The sequence below is a fragment of the Oncorhynchus keta genome, chromosome 25 (assembly GCF_023373465.1).
Source record: "Oncorhynchus keta strain PuntledgeMale-10-30-2019 chromosome 25, Oket_V2, whole genome shotgun sequence".
In the NCBI taxonomy this organism is placed as follows: domain Eukaryota; kingdom Metazoa; phylum Chordata; class Actinopteri; order Salmoniformes; family Salmonidae; genus Oncorhynchus; species Oncorhynchus keta.
The window spans coordinates 43943414-43956643 of record NC_068445.1 but is presented as its reverse complement, the minus strand read 5'-3'; the positions used below and the strand labels follow the sequence as shown (position 1 = coordinate 43956643).

The 13230-nt window shown below is 43.8% G+C and overlaps 1 long non-coding RNA gene across 1 annotated transcript; it reads right to left on the bottom strand.

Moving 5' to 3' along the window:
* Positions 1 to 644: 644 nt before the first annotated feature.
* On the bottom strand, positions 645 to 987 carry LOC127911940 (uncharacterized). Its single transcript, XR_008079842.1, has 3 exons — positions 848 to 987; positions 749 to 814; positions 645 to 715 (listed from the first exon to the last, which is right to left on the bottom strand). It is a non-coding gene; the product is annotated as an uncharacterized LOC127911940 (long non-coding RNA).
* Positions 988 to 13230: the final 12243 nt, after the last annotated feature.

Here is a 13230-nt window from a genome sequence, read left to right as displayed (position 1 = left end):
AGTCAAGACACCTGCCAGTTGGTCAGCACATGCCCGGAGCACACGTCCTGGTAATAAGAATGTTAACCTAGTGTGATTTCTTATAAGCGTCCAATTGAAACTCCCATTCCTCGAAAACGGCAACTCTACCCTTAAGCTCACCTGTGGTCTTTAAACAAAGCAAAATCTCTGAAATTAATGGGCTGCCCCATCGACTGGTCACTCTTCATGGACAGATAGCTGCGTGCTGGAGATGCTGCTGACTGCACAGACTGGGGGCTGTAATATAAATTGCATCAATGAAAACATGAATCTGATGAACACAAACCTCATGTTTCTCAGGTACAGTCAATAATGTGTAGTTTGGGCTCATGTTTCTCAGCTACAGTCAATAATGTGTAGTTTGGGCTCATGTTTCTCAGCTACAGTCAATAATGTGTAGTTTGGGTAACACTCACATTAAAGGAAAAGTGAGACCGGGAAACTCTCTTTTGCTGTTTGTGTCATTAGTCCATTAGTTGATATAGTCCCAAAATGTTTTGCATATCAGCAATCAAGTTAAAATATATAACTTTCAAAATATATTAATACAGCCGGAATAATGCATTTTGCATCCTGATGTTGCATCATACTGGTATTTCTTTATTTCTTTATTTTGATTTTATTTCACCTTTATTTAACCGGGTAGGCCAGTTGAGAACACCTTTATTTAACCGGGTAGGCCAGTTGAGAACACCTTTATTTAACCAGGTAGGCCAGTTGAGAACACCTTTATTTAACCGGGTAGGCCAGTTGAGAACACCTTTATTTAACCGGGTAGGCCAGTTGAGAACACCTTTATTTAACCAGGTAGGCCAGTTGAGAACACCTTTATTTAACCGGGTAGGCCAGTTGAGAACACCTTTATTTAACCGGGTAGGCTACTTGAGAACACCTTTATTTAACCGGGTAGGCCAGTTGAGAACACCTTTATTTAACCAGGGAGGCCAGTTGAGAACACCTTTATTTAACCAGGTAGGCTAGTTGAGTACACCTTTATTTAACCCGGTAGGCCAGTTGAGAACACCTTTATTTAACCGGGTAGGCAAGTTGAGAACACCTTTATTTAACCGGGTAGGCCAGTTGAGAACAAGTTCTAATTTACAACTGTGACCTGGTCAAGATAAAGCAAAGCACTGCAACACAAACAACACAGAGTTACACATGGGATATACAAACGTACAGTCAACAACACAATAGGAAAATCTATATACAGTGTGTGCAAATGTAGAAGAGTAGGGAGGTAAGGCAATAAATAGTCCATAGAGGCAAAATAATTACAATTTAGCATTAATACTGGAGTGATAGATGTGCAGATGGTGACGTGCAAGTAGAGCTACTGGGGTGCAAAAGAGCAAGAGGGTAAGTAATAATATGGGGATGAGGTAGTTGGGTGTGCTATTTATAGATTGGCTGTGTACAGATACAGTGTTCTGACAGCTGATGCTTAAAGTTAGTGAGGGAGATATAAGACTCCAACTTCAGTGATTTTTGCAATTCGTTCCAGTCATTGGCAGCAGAGAACTGGAAGGAAAGGTGGCCAAAGGAAGTGTTGGGGATGACCAGTGAAATATACCTGCTGGAGCGCGTGCTATGGGTGGGTGTTGCTATGGTGACCAGTGAGCTGAGATAAGGCGGGGCTTTACCTAGCAGAGATTTATAGATGACCTGGAACCAGCAGGTTTGGTGACGAATATGTGGTGAGGGCCAGCCAACGAGAGCATACAGGTTGCAGTGGTGGGTAGTATATGGGGCTTTGGTGACAAAATGGATGACACTGTGATAGACTACATCCAGTTTGCTGAGTAGAGTGCTGGAGGCTATTTTGTAGATGACGTCGCCAAAGTCAAGGATCGGTAGGATAGTCAGATTTACGAGGGTATGTTTGGCAGCATGAGTGAAGGAGGCTTTATTGTGAAATAGGAAGCCGATTCTAGATTTAATTTTGGAATGGAGATGCTTAATGTAAGTCTGGAAGGAGAGTTTACAGTCTAACCAGACACCTAGGTATTTGTAGTTGTCCACATATTCTAGATCAGAACCGTCCAGAGTAGTGATGCTAGTCGGACGGGAGGGTTTGGGCAGCAATCGGTTGAAGAGCATGCACTTAGTTTTACTAGCATTTAAAAGCAGTTGGAGACCACAGAAGGAGTGTTGTATGGCATTGAAGCTCTTTTGTAGGTTTGTTAGCACAGTGTCCAAAGAAGGGTCAGATGTATACAGAATGGTGTCGTCTGCGTAGAAGTGGATCAGAGAATCACCAGCAGCAAGAGCAACATAATTGATATATTACGAGAAAAGAGTCGCCCCGAGAATTGAACCCTGTGGTACCCCCTTAAAGACTGCCAGAGGTCCGGACAACAGGCCCTCTGATTTGACACACTGAACTCTATCTGAGTAGTAGTTAGTGAACTAGGCGAAGCATTCATTTGAGAAGCCAAGGCTATTGAGTCTGCTGATAAGAATGCGGTAATTGACAGAGTCAAAAGCCTTGGTGTAGAGGTGTATTTAGAGGGCAAGTTGGTCAGGATGATGTCTAAGAGGGTGCCCATGGTTGCGGATTTAGGGTTGTGCCTGGTAGGTTCCTTGATACTTTGTGTGAGATTGAGGGCATCTAGCTTAGATTGTAGGGCAGCCGGGGTGTTGAGCATGTCCCAGTTTAGGTCACCTAACAGTACGAACTCTGAAGATAGATGGGGGGCGATCAATTCACATATGGTGCCAGGGCACAGCTGGGGGCTGACGGGGGTCTATAACAAGCGGCAACGGTGAGAGACTTGTTTCTGGAAAGGTGGATTTTAAAAGTAGAAGTTCAAATTGTTTGGACACAGACCTGAATAGTATGACAGATCTCTGCAGGCTGTCTCTGCAGTAGATTGCAACTCATCCCCCTTTGGAAGTTCTATCTTGTCGGAAAATGTTATAGTTAGGGATGGAAATTTCAGGATTTTGGTGGCCTTCCTAAGCCAGGATTCAGACACGGCTAGGACATCCGGGTTGATGGAGTGTGCTAAAGCAGTGAATAAAACAAATTTAGGGAGGAGGCTTCTAATATTAACATACAGAACACAAAGTGAGCGTGAGAGGGGTGTAGGGGAGTTCTGAGGTTCCAGAACACAAAGTGAGTGTGAGAGGGGTGTGGGGGAGTTCTGAGGTTCCAGAACACAAAGTGAGCGTGAGAGGGGTGTGGGGGAGTTTTTAATATGCCATTTAGCAGACGCTTTTATCCAAAGCGACTTACAGTCATGTGTGCATACATTCTACGTATGGGTGATCCCGGGAATCGAACCCACTACCCTGGCGTTACAAGCGCCATGCTCTACCAACTGAGCTACAGAAGGACCACGAGTGTGTCTCCTCTTACTGCTCTATGACGCTACGCAAATGCGATGATATGCATGCAATGTTTATTATAAAAGTGGTTTTTTTCCCCATGCGTTCAGAGACCTCAAAACTCCCCAGGTCACACCCCTCTCACGTTCACTTTGTGTTCTGGAACCTCAGAACTCCCCAGGTCACTCCCCTCTCACGCTCACTTTGTGTTCTGGAACATCAGAACTCCCCAGGTCACTCCCCTCTCACGTTCACTTTGTGTTCTGGAACCTCAGAACTCCCCAGGTCACTCCCCTCTCACGCTCACTTTGTGTTCTGGAACCTCAGAACTCCCCTACACCCCTCTCACGCTCACTTTGTGTTCTGGAACCTCAGAACTCCCCCACACCCCTCTCACGTTCACTTTGTGTTCTGGAACCTCAGAACTCCCCAGGTCACTCCCCTCTCACGCTCACTTTGTGTTCTGGAACCTCAGAACTCCCCTACACCCCTCTCACGCTCACTTTGTGTTCTGGAACCTCAGAACTCCCCCACACCCCTCTCACGTTCACTTTGTGTTCTGGAACCTCAGAACTCCCCTACACCCCTCTCACGTTCACTTTGTGTTCTGGAACCTCAGAACTCCCCTACACCCCTCTCACGTTCACTTTGTGTTCTGGAACCTCAGAACTCCCCAGGTCACTCCCCTCTCACACTCACTTTGTGATCTGGAACCTCAGAACTCCCCTACACCCCTCTCACGCTCACTTTGTGTTCTGGAACCTCAGAACTCCCCCACACCCCTCTCACACTCACTTTGTGTTCTGGAACCTCAGAACTCCCCCACACCCCTCTCACGCTCACTTTGTGTTCTGGAACCTCAGAACTCCCCCACACCCCTCTCACACTCACTTTGTGTTCTGGAACCTCAGAACTCCCCAACACCCCTCTCACGCTCACTTTGTGTTCTGGAACCTCAGAACTCCCCCACACCCCTCTCACGCTCACTTTGTGTTCTGGAACCTCAGAACTCCCCCACACCCCTCTCACGCTCACTTTGTGTTATGGAACCTCAGAACTCCCCCACACCCCTCTCACGTTCACTTTGTGTTCTGGTACATCAGAACTCCCCAGGTCACTCCCCTCTCACGCTCACTTTGTGTTCTGGAACCTCAGAACTCCCCAGGTCACTCCCCTCTCACGTTCACTTTGTGTTCTGGAACCTCAGAACTCCCCCACACCCCTCTCACGCTCACTTTGTGTTATGGAACCTCAGAACTCCCCCACACCCCTCTCACGCTCACTTTGTGTTCTGGAACCTCACGATTTACAACTACATCACTGGCTACGGAACAATTACGTGTTTTGGAGAAATCATTGAGTTATTTAAGTAAGCCACGACTTTAAGTAAGCCACGACTGTGATGTGTTTTTTAGAGACGTATAATTCGATGTCTCAACACTTAAACACGAAGCAATGGCACCTAATTCAGAGGAAATCCATATAAATATATAGTCTTAGAGTGAACACACTGTTTCCTCCGCTCATTTAACTTACCTCTGAATTTAGGTTAACGCAGGAGAAATAAAATCTAGTTTTAATGTTTTAAGTTTTAATAATATAATCAAAGTAATGTATTGAATCCAATGTGCCTTTTGTGTGCTAAAATGGCAGATGTGAAACTTTACTTTCACCTTTGATTTTCCTTATTGTTACGCGTGTCAACTCATTGAAAAAGGATCCACCCACTCACCCGTAAACTGGTGGTAGTGGACTCATCTGGAATACCACGATGTCACTATCTGCGTGTGCTAAACGTGTCCAGAAGAGGGAGTTAGACTTCTGTCAATGAATTGCCGCAGAGCTGGCAGGTCCCTGGGTCTGTAAACTACTGTAAAGACAGGAAAAACAGAGTGCTGCCAATCTGTGACAGAATGTTGAAATCGCAGTGAGTCAATCTTTAGGACTAGATCATGACAAGAGCTAGAATCCATGGCAAGGGATTTTATCATGTTAAATGATATAGAGGCTGAATAAAGAGAAAAACCGATACAAACGATGCTTGGGTGCAAAACGCTTTAAAAAACTGAATTGTGAGAGTAAAGTTAGGACAGTATCAAGGAGAAGTCTGATTCTTGCCACCTACAGTTACAGGAAGCTGTCACAGGAAGCTGTCACAGGAAGCTTTCACAGGAAGCTGTCACAGGAAGCTGTCACAGGAAGCTTTCACAGGAAGCTGTCACAGGAAGCTGTCACAGGAAGCTTTCACAGGAAGCTGTCACAGGAAGCTTTCACAGGAAGCTGTTACAGGAAGCTGTCACAGGAAGCTGTCACAGGAAGCTGTCACCGGAAGCTTTCACAGGAAGCTGTCACAGGAAGCTGTCACAGGAAGCTGTCACAGGAAGCTTTCACAGGAAGCTGTTACAGGAAGCTGTCACAGGAACCTTTACAGGAAGCTGTCACATTGTCAATACCAGGGATCCAACGCTATTATAGCCGCTCAGATTAAGCTCAACGTTAATATATTCACATATATTAATATTCCCATATATAACCATATTCACTAACATGTCTTTCTGTCTATGTAATCACTGTGACTTCACTTATTCCTTATATCTCCCAGCGGAGCCAAAAGCCTTATATGAACTCTGTGTAAGTGGAGAGGAGACATTCTGCTGGCAGATGCTGAACCTGGGGTTATTGTTATGGTTGGCTCCTCGGGGCACTGTTCCGTCTGTAACTGGGAGGAAGGTTGGGTTGCTTGCCCATCTGTTGCGACGTGGGGAGTCCCAGGTGGTTTTCTCAGAAGCCGCAGTGTAAACGCTTCCCGTCAGGGCTTTCGTCTTCGCGGTCGGAGCACCAAGCTGGAGCATGGCCAGTGTCAACCATGTTATTGACTGACGTGGAGAACCGATGTTTAATGGGTTTCCCTGGTACTTGATGGTACCTATCGTACTTTAGTTCTGAAAAGTGCCTGTAATGGGGAAATGTGAGGTCGTTAGTGCGTGTCTTGTCCAGTCCACTGTACACAGTGAAGAGACACAGCCATTGTAACAGTATAACTTTGGACCGTCCCCCTCGCCCATTACCCGGGCGCGAACCAGGGACCCTCTGCACACATCAACAACTGACACCCACGAAGCACCGTTACCCCTATCGCTCCACAAAAGCCGCGGCCCTTGCAGAGCAAAGGGGGAACCATTACTTCAAGGTCTCAGAGCAAGTGACGTCACCGATTGAAACGCTATTTAGCGCGAACCAACGCTAACTAAGCTAGCCGTTTCACATCCGTTACACGATTTCATATATCTTGTATTGTAATTCGCATTGAACTATGTATTAGACCTAGATATTGTGTGTATGTACTGATACGTATGTGTGATGTTTTAAACGGCTGCATTTCAGTCATTGACTAATAGTGTTCTGTATTATGTATGATGTCATGTTTCCTGTGGACCCCAGGAAGAGTGTGGGTAATCTCATCTGTATATAGATAAGCTCAAACTGTACGTACTGCTCTGAAGAGGTCAGTGTATAACCATCCAATTGAAACAGTCACAGCCTGGATGGAATAGACAACACACCAGTTACAGTCGACGGGCACCTTGCCTATAGCGTGGGATTTTCAGACAGTGTATATCATTGTCCCGTCAACTGTACAAATGTGCAGGACATTTCCATGATGATTGACCACCATTTCATGACTTATGATTGCTCGATTTCCAACCATCACCACCATCATCATCAACATCATCATCATCACCATCATCATCAACACCACCATCATCATCATCATCATCATCATCATCATCATCATCATCATCATCATCATCATCATCACCATCATCATCATCAACACCACCATCATCATCATCATCATCATCATCATCATCATTACCACCATCATCACCACCATCATCAACACCACCATCATCATCATCACCATCATCACCAACATGGCTGTGTTAGATTTCAGCAGTACAAACAGGGCGGCAGGTAAGCCTAGTGGTTAGAGCTTTGTGCCAGTAACCGAAAGGTTGCTAGATCGAATCCCTGAGCTGACATCTATCGTTCTGCCCACTGAACAAGGCAGTTAACCCACTCTTCCCCAGTAGGCTGTCATTGTAAAATAAGAATTTGTTCTTAAAACTTCTTAGCGCGGGATCATTTTCGTCAACCACTGCTGAATTACAGAGCGCCAAATTCTAATTAAATCACTAAAAATATTTAATTTTCATGAAATCACAAGTGCAATATAGCAAAACACAGTTTAGCTTGTTGTTAATCCACCTGGAGTGTCAGATTTCAATAAAGCTTTTCGGAGAAAGCATACCAAGCGTTTATGTAAGCACATCTCTCTCAGAAGCAAAATATCACAAACAGCTAGCAGCCAAGTAGATTGGTCACGAAAGTCAGAAAAGCAATAAATTAAATCGCTTACCTTTGATGATCTTCGGATGTTTGCACTCACGAGACTCCCAGTTACACAATAAATGTTCCTTTTGTTCCATAAAGATTATTTTTATATCCAAAATACCTCCATTTGGTTGGCGCGTTATGTTCAGAAATCAACAGGCTCGGGTCATGACATCGCAGACGAAAATTCCATAGTGTCCGTAATGATGGAGGAAATATGTCAAATGTTTTTAATAATCAATCCTCGGGTTGTTTTTACAATAAATAATCGATAATATATCAACCGGGAATGTAGCTTCTTCAATAGGAGAGAGAGAGAAAATGTCTGCTCCAAGCTGTTGCGCATGCAAAATGCTGCTGGCACCCAGCCATACAATAACGCAATGTGATCTTTCTCGCTCATTTAAAAAAAATAAAAGCCTGAAACTATGTCTAAAGACTGTTCACACCATGTGGAAGCCAAGGGAAATGAATCTGGTTGATAACCCTTTACATGGAGTGAAGATAGGCTATGGAACATGGAGCTTTCAAAATAGAAGCCACTTCCTGGTTTGATTTTCCTCAGGTTTTCGCCAGCAATATCAGTTATGTTATACTCAAAGACAATATTTTGACAGTTTTGGAAACTTTAGACTGTTTTCTATCCTAATCTGACAATTATATGCATATTCTAGATTCTGGGCCGGAGAAATAGGCAGTTTAAAATGGGTACGTTTTTCATCCAAACATCAAAATACTGCCCCCTACACCCAAGAGTTTTAACTGACTTGCCTAGTTAAATAAAGGTTCAAATGGAACTGAAAGCTTCACCTCATGAAGTTCATGGTAAGAAATAATTACATCTTCAATCCCCAGTACTTCTGACTAAGATACTAAGATAATTCAATTGATAACATTTGTATGAGTAATTTTTTTTGGGGGGGAGACTTATAGTTACAGACAACACAAAGTCTTTAAAACAAAAAAACCTTGTACAGGTTGTTGTGAAAAACGATGTCTAGGAGACAATAGAGCACGGTGTTGCCCACAAATCCTGGTAATTGTTCTGTCAATACTGGTGTTGTGTTTGATGACCAGGATCCAACTGTTTAGTTCCTCCAACATTAGCATATCAAAGACTTTGTGTGTGTGTGTGTGTGTCCTTCCTGTTTGCCCTGTGTGTGATGTGTGACCCCTCCTGTCTCAGCCTGTATTTATGCTGCAGTAGTGTGTCGGGGGGTGTCAGTTTGTTATATCTGTACTTCTCCTGTGTGTCCTGTGTGAATCTGTGTGTTCTCTAATTCTCTCCTTCTCTCTTTCTTTGTCTGTCGGAGGACCTGAGCCCTAGGTGCCCCAGGACTACCTGACATGATGACTCCTTGCTGTCCCCAGTCCACCTGGCCATGCTGCTGTGTGGCCTGGGCAGGACCATTTCCAGTAAGTTGCTTTTGATGCTCCTGTGTCCTGTTCTGCCTTACTATTATGAGGTGTCCTTGTGCATTTGAACATCTGTATGTTTAGTTTCATATAAATACATTTCTGTTAGCGTGAGGGGTTGTGCTGTGTTTGTCTGCATGTCTGTCTGTGTGTGTTTGTCTGCATGTCTACCCGGCACAGCCAGAAGAGGACTCTAGCCCGGTTCCTCTCTAGGTTTCTTCCTAGGTTTTGGTAGGGAGTTTTCCTGTCTGCATGTCTGTGTGTGTGTTTGTCTGCATGTCTGTCTGTGTGTGTGTTTGTCTGCATGTCTGTCTGTGTGTGTTTGTCTGCATGTCTGTCTGATGTGTCCGGTGTGTTTGTCTGCATGTCTGTCTGTGTGTTTGTCTGCATGTCTGTCTGTGTGTGTTTGTCTGCCTGTCTGTCTGTGTGTGTGTTTGTCTGCATGTCTGTCTGTGTGTGTTTGTCTGCCTGTCTGTCTGTGTGTGTGTGTGTTTGTCTGCATGTCTGTCTGCGTGTGTGTTTGTCTGCATGTCTGTCTGTGTGTGTGTTTGTCTGCCTGTCTGTCTGTGTGTGTGTTTGTCTGCATGTCTGTCTGTGTGTGTGTTTGTCTGCCTGTCTGTCTGTGTGTGTTTGTCTGCCTGTCTGTCTGTGTGTGTGTTTGTTTGCCTGTCTGTCTGTGTGTGTGTTTGTCTGCATGTCTGTCTGTGTGTGTGTTTGTCTGCATGTCTGTCTGTGTGTGTTTGTCTGCCTGTCTGTCTGTGTGTGTGTTTGTCTGCATGTCTGCATGTGTGTGTGTTTGTCTGCCTGTCTGTCTGCGTGTGTGTTTGTCTGCCTGTCTGCCTGTGTGTGTGTGTGTCTGCATGTGTGTGTGTGCGTGATTGTGTGTGTGCGTCCGACGTGTGTGCAACGTGTGTGTCTCCCTCCTTGCCTCTGCCACAGCGCTGCACAGCACCCATCTCAGCCGCAGTTACAGCAGCATTCACGACCGCTCCTGTGGGGTCTCTCAGAAAGAGCCTCCTTTCGACCTGGGAGGAGCCATGGAAACAGGCAGCGACCCCAACGTTCACCTTTAGGTATCCAGGAGTCCAGAACGGCAGGGTGATGTCACCTACCGGAAGGCTGAAAGCAGCAGAGATGGAGGTGGCGGCGAGAGCGTGAAGCGTTTTTCAGGGTGTCTTCTGATTGATGTCTGGGAAAACAGAGCAGCCGTTCTCTGTGGGTCGGGCTGGGGGGATTTTATTAAAAGAGGCCTTTCGGAGATGGGTGATGCTACTGTGCAAGCTCTTTTGAAAAAGTGGTATGATAACTAACAGGAAACATAAACTAGGTGCCTTGTTGACGTGTGTATATGTAGTCCAGAGTGTTTAGGAGTGTCTGTCACAGTAACAGAGTTGTCTTTCTTTAGTCCCAGCTCTGCAGGGTCCTTAAGGAAAGAGTCCAGGTCCACTTTGGGTACGTCACTCCTCTCTCCAGCCAACGCACTCTTCAGGAGGCAAGAATCTCCCTCAGCTTCTGGACAATGTAACTGTATCTCCTCTCCTACTAACAACTACCTCCCTAAACATTACAGAATGTAACTACCTCCCTAAACATTACAGAATGTAACTACCTCCTACTAACAACAACCTCCCTAAACATTACAGAATGTAACTACCTCCTACTAACAACTACCTCCCTAAACATTACAGAATGTAACTACCTCCCTAAACATTACAGACTGTAACTACCTCCTACTAACAACTTCCTCCCTAAACATTACAGAATGTAACTACCTCCTACTAACAACTACCTCCCTAAACATTACAGAATGTAACTACCTCCCAAAATATTACAGAATGTAACTACCTCCCTAAACATTACAGACTGTAACTACCTCCTACTAACAACTTCCTCCCTAAACATTACAGAATGTAACTACCTCCTACTAACAACTACCTCCCAAAATATTACAGAATGTAACTACCTCCCTAAACATTACAGACTGTAACTACCTCCTACTAACAACTTCCTCCCTAAACATTACAGAATGTAACTACCTCCTACTAACAACTACCTCCCAAAATATTACAGAATGTAACTACCTCCCTAAACATTACAGACTGTAACTACCTCCTACTAACAACTTCCTCCCTAAACATTACAGAATGTAACTACCTCCTACTAACAACTACCTCCCTAAACATTACAGAATGTAACTACCTCCCTAAACATTACAGTATGCCAGTACTATATATACTACAGAAGTCCTTCCTGCCAATACTATATATACTACAGAAGTCATTCCTGCCAGTACTATATATACTACAGAAGTCATTCCTGCCAGTACTATATATACTACAGAAGTCCTTCCTGCCAATACTATATATACTACAGAAGTCCTTCCTGCCAATACTATATATACTACAGAGGTCATTCCTGCCAATACTATATATACTACAGAAGTCATTCCTGTCAATACTATATATACTACAGAAGTCATTCCTGCCAATACTATATATACTACAGAAGTAATTCCTGCCAATACTATATATACTACAGAAGTCATTCCTGCCAATACATACACCTTATGACAACCATACTTGCATCTAAAGAAGTCATTCCTGCCAATACTATATATACTACAGAAGTCATTCCTGCCCAATACTATATATACTACCAGAAGTCATGGAAGCCAGTCCTGCCAATACTATATATACTAGCCCAGAGGTCATTCCGGGAGATGACAAGTGCCTGGATTAGGACCAATACTATGCGGATATACTACAGAAGTCATTCCAGGGTGTTGTCAATACTATATATACTACAGAAGTCATTCCTGCCAAGCGGAGATACTATATATACTACAGAAGTCATTCCTGCCAATACTATATATACTACAGAAGTCATTCCTGGTCCAATACTATATATACTACAGAAGTCATTCCTGCAAATACTATATATACTACAGAAGTCCTTCCTGTCTAGAAGGATGAGAGCAATACTTTATATATACAGAGAAGAGCAGTCTCAGTTGTCAGTCTTGAAACCTGACTGATACTACAGAAGTCATTCCAATACTATATATACTACAGTCATTCCTGCAAATACTATATATACTACAGAATTCCTGCCAATACTATATATACTACAGAAGTCATTCCTGCCAATACTATATATACTACAGAAGTCATTCCTGCCAATACTATATATACTACAGAAGTCATTCCTGCCAATACTATATATACTACAGAAGTCATTCCTGCCAATACTATATATACTACAGAGGTCATTCCTGCCAATACTATATATACTACAGAAGTCATTCCTGCCAATACTATATATACTACAGAAGTCATTCCTGCCAATACTACAGAAGTCATTCCTGCCAATACTATATATACTACAGAAGTCATTCCTGCCAATACTATATATACTACAGAAGTCATTCCTGAACTTCACTGGTCCCACAGGAAAACAAAGCTGTCAAACCAAATAAATAAATAAATAAAATAAATAAAATCGTGCCGTCTGGTTTTCTTACTATAAGGAATTTGAATTTTTTGATACTTTTACTCTTGATACTTAAGTATATTTGAGAAATTACATTTACTTTTAAAACCAAATACTTTTAGACTTTTACTCAGGTCGTATTTTACTGGGAGACTTTCACTTGAGTCATTTTCTGTTAATGTATCTTTACTTTTACTCAAGTATGACATTTGGGTACTTTTTCCACCACTGCACGCACGCACGCACGCACGCACGCACGCACGCACGCACACACACACACACACACACACACACACACACACACACACACACACACACACACTCACGCACACACACACACACACACACACACACACACACACACACACACACACACACACACACACACACACACACACACACACACACACACACACACACACACACACACACACACACACACACACACACACACACACACACACACACAAACTGCAGAGCCAGTTGAGACATGGAAACGGTAAAGCAATTACAGGGCCTCATTCCAAACTGTATCAGGTTCAAACTGCACCCTAACTCTCTGTTGCCCTGTGTTCCAAA